At 38.2% G+C, this 4489-nt stretch overlaps 1 pseudogene; it reads left to right on the top strand.

Annotated features, from left to right (window-relative positions):
* Positions 1–1084: 1084 nt before the first annotated feature.
* On the top strand, positions 1085–2756 carry LOC114884724 (annotated as a pseudogene).
* The last annotated feature ends 1733 nt before the right edge of the window (positions 2757–4489 follow it).

The raw sequence follows: 4489 nt of genomic DNA, 5'->3' as shown, positions 1-4489 counted from the left end.
GTGATATGGTCTCTGTCCTTACTGGTGGAGAGTTAGGTTAATTACAAATTAATTACATTTTGAGTGTTTTAGTTTTGTTCCTTGGAAATAGGCAAGACTACTTCTAATGACAATGAGAAAAAATCATGTCAGTCATTTTTAGTCTTCTTTTATAGCTGGAACATGAAAATGCCCACTTAAGAAATATGAATTTCTCTTTGTCTGAAGCCCTTCATGCCCACTCATTGACAAGCATGATCCTGGATGATGCAGGTGTTTTGGGCAGCACTGAGAATTCTTTTCAGAAGTTCCATGCTTTCTTGCATCTCCTTAAAGATGCTGGGTTAGTTCATTTCTCTTCATGGCGTTCTTCTCTTTGCGACTATAATGGTAGTTTGCTGAGGAACTGGAGCAATTTTCATCACTTCTGTGGCCATATTTAGTGTAATTATAGGTAATATAGTTGACTTTTTAAAATGAGGAATTAAATTTAAGAAATGCAAATAGGGAAGCCTGCTTTGGTAGAGTGGGGAGCTCATTATAAAAGAGTAACCTGTAGATAGAGTAATTAGTAGGTGTAGTTTTTTGTAAAGACTAAATTGAAGGCAGTTTTCATTGAAAATATTCGGGAATGCATAAGAATTTTCCTATCTTCCATTTACTTTGCTTGTTTGATAAGTCTGAATTAAAGTTATTTTTGCCTTAGACATAAAAATTATTGTTAATCTGCGGGGGAGATATAGGTCCGTGGTTCTCAACTGGGAGCAATTTTGCTGGAAGAGGGAAGTGGAGATGGATAGTTGATGCAGTGGTGTTCTGTCAGTGAATGAATTGGTGTTGGTGTTGGGAAGGAAGGAACAAACACATTCTTGGAAACTGGAGGAAAGGTGGTAAAGAAGTGTGGGAATAGAGGTGTGACAGGCAGTGGACGACATGCACGGTACATGTTGAAGCTGCTAGTGAGACAGTGGGATGTGTCTTAGAGGATGAATCTGGAAAGGGCTGAGATTTTGTGGGAGAGAGAGGCTTGTAGTCTGGAGTAGGATGTTGGCTTTTAAGAGTTTAGAAGTATTTCATGATTGTAGGTCTGGGGAAATCTAAACTGCTTTTATGTGATTATAATAACCTTTGTCTTTTCTCCTTTTCTCCTCTGGTCCAGGCTTGGGCAGCTGGCCACAATGGCTGGTATAGATCAGTCAGATTTTCATTTACTAGGTCATCCCCAGATGAATTCTACTGTTAGTAGTCCACGTAAAGGAGAAAAGAAGGGACCTGAAGAAGAAAAATCAGAATCAAAACAGGGTGCCCCAGAACAAATGCAAAATATCCAAGTAAGTGGACAGAACAGCACTTAATGATTCTAAGAGTGATTAGCAAAAAGGAAATGACCAAGTCAGGGAGAAAACAATAACGATCAGTCTCTAATAGTTCACATGCTCAGGAGCTAGAAGACTCTGGAATCCTTTCCAAATCTGAGATTAGTAAATGTTTGCCCATTTCATGATACTGTATTGTTGTAAATAAGGAGACTGGAAGTTCTTTCGAAAATTTATGAGTTAAAGCAAACTATCCTTAATGAAGAAAGAAAACATTAGAGAAAATATTCCAGATTTTAAATTATATAAATGTCTATTCTATTCATATTTTATTTAGGTTTCTATTTGTATGCAATCAGCTTACAATGAAGGAACACTAATGAAGGTACACATACTGATATAATTTTTAAAATAAGTAATCCAGACATAGCTAATAGGTAACATATGACAGTAAATCACCTGGTTATGGGAATGGGAGGGGAAAACCTGTCAGCCTTTCCTCTAGCCTTACTTGGAGCCCCCATCAACCAATCTCAGACTGGTCTTGGGAACTGACAGCTTGAGAACACAGTCTGGTCACAAACTATATACTATTTGCATGTGCCTGGAGGATAGAAAAGAAATTAATTATCTTACAGAATAAGGCTTTATTTTTAGTGAGGGAAAGGAAATGGGTAATAACTACCCCAGTCACCATAGTCTGAAAATGTAGCGGACGTAGTCTTGGATATAGCTAGGTTAAGCTGAGAATCACTTGGCAAGATATCATTAGAAAAAAACTGGCTCTGAAATCTTCTGAATATTGACTGTGTTAATAATAAGATCACAGAGTAACACTGAAGTTTTGAACTCTACTTTTTAATGGTTGGCTTTGTTCATCACTGAATTTTTGTCTTGTCTTTTGTTTTTCCGTCCAGTTTCAGAAAATTACAAGTGACGCTAGGATTCCTTTGCCTCTCGACTCCTTCCATGTCCCAGTGTCTACTCAGGAGGCCTTAGAAACTTCCAAAGACAGCCTGGGGGTCCCAGTCACAGAGCAGCGGCAGGAGTCTTTTGAAGATTTCATTGCTAGAACATGTTCGCCCTTCAGCAGACGTCATTTCTGGAATTGGAAGTCAAAGAAAAGAAGAGGAATTATCTAGAAATAGCAGATCTTCTTCAGAGAAAATGAGCAAAGCAGGTGAATATACCAAAAAATACTCTGCTAGGAAACAACCTGGGAAGGACCTGCATTCCTGCTCTGACTCACCTGTAAAGCGGAAAAGCAAAGGAATTGGGCAAAATAATTCTTTGGTTAATAAACCAATTAAAAGTGAGTCTTTAAAAAAACATTTCTGTTAAGAAAGAGAGTAGAATAGTGACTTTCATCAAAGACAACTAAAAGTAAACTCAATCTACTAGAACATTCTGAAAGTGATACTCCTCGATCTGATTGTGAATTTCAAGAAAGCATCCATACGCTATCACACCTAACATAGGTCTAAATCTTTTAAAATTATGTTTTTGCCTTCAAATTTTAATAAATTACATATGTTTTTATTATAGCATATGGTGGTTTCAGTTACTTGACTGGAAGCCATTAAAGATTTATCTATACTTTTTTATTATAATGAAAGTTTTGGTGTACTTTTCCTTGTGACACTTTGCACCATTCATTCAGCTAGTGCTTACTGAGGGCTTCATATGTACAGTACTTTTCTGGGTGCTATTGCTTTCAGCAGTGAACAAAATAAAGCCTTTACTCTCCTGGAACTAGCACTCTGTGTTGGGAGAAAACATAAACAACAAAGCAGGGTAAGGGTTAAAAAGAGATGGGAATAATAAATGGAATAGTTTTACCATTTGTTTAAACATCAAACTATTATAAATCACATGGCCAGAAGCCATTGAGTTATTTTAATTCACAATAACCAGAGAGCCTCAAACATTTACCAAGGCACTTAACCATGTTTATGGATTACAGCAACGCTCTGAAGTAGGGAACTGTTACCATCCCCATTTATAGATGAGGAGTCTGAGGAGACATTATGTGAGTTGCCCAGAATTACACAGCTGTAAGTAAGTGGGAAGCTGCGATGTGACCCGAACCCATGCTCTTTTTTTTTTTAATGTATGGACTTTATTATGTTTCATTTGTTTCTGATTTATGTGAATTTTTCTTTAAAGATTTTTTCTGATGTCGACCATTTTTAAAGTGTTTATTGCATTTGGTATAGTATTGCTTCTGTTTTATATTTTGGTTTTTTGGCCGCAAGGCATGTGGGATCTTAGCTCCCCCACCAGGGATCGAACCCTCACCCCTTCCATTAGAAGGCGAAGTCTTAACCACTGGACCACCAGGGAAGTCCCCCTTATGTGACTATTTTTATGGCAATTTTTTTAAATTTTATTTTTTTATTGACATATAGTTGAATTACAGTGTTGTGTTAATTACTGCTGTACAGGAAAGTGACTCAGTTACACATTTATATACATTCTTTTTCATATTCTTTTCCATTACGGTTTATCACAGGATATATAGTTCCCTGTGCTCTACAGTAGGACCTTTTTGGTTTTTTTAAAATACATCCACTTTTTTTAAAATAAATGTATTTATTTATTTATTTATTTTTGGCTGCGTTGGGCCTTCGTTGCTGTGTTGGGCCTTCTAGTTGCGGTGTGCAGGCTTCTCACTGTGGTGGCTTTTCTTGTTGCAGAGCACGGGCTCTAGGTGCATGGACTTAAGTAGTTGTGGCATTGGGCTTAGTTGCTCTCTGGCATGTGGGATCTTCCCAGACCAGGGCTCGAACCCATGTCCCCTGCACTGGCAGGTGTATTCTTAACCACTGCGCCACCAGGGAAGTCCCACGTAGAACCTTTTTTTTATCCATCCTGTATATACACCAGTTTGCATCTGCTAATCCCAAACTCCCAATCCAACCCTCTCCCACCCCCTCCCCCTTGGTAACCACCAGTCTATTCTCTATGTCCTTGGTTATGTTTCTGTTTCACAGATAGGCAGAACCCAGGCTCTTAATTACTTTGTTATCCTGTTTCCTTGTTAAGAGAAGAAGGGTTTAAGGAAGGCACCGAGAGAGAAGGCAGTGAGCACTAGAAGTGCAAAATAGTGGGGCTGTCAGAAAGCACACCTGTCTCCTTCCCCCATCGTAAGCAGAATTTTTAAACGGCAGAGTATGTAAGAGTATGTGATGACA

Source organism: Monodon monoceros, unplaced genomic scaffold, assembly GCF_005190385.1.
Source record: "Monodon monoceros isolate NGI ecotype Baffin Bay Population unplaced genomic scaffold, NGI_Narwhal_1 Super_Scaffold_5, whole genome shotgun sequence".
NCBI classification, from domain to species: domain Eukaryota; kingdom Metazoa; phylum Chordata; class Mammalia; order Artiodactyla; family Monodontidae; genus Monodon; species Monodon monoceros.
Note: the sequence above shows the minus strand (reverse complement) of the source record. Positions and strands in the feature narration are given on the sequence as shown.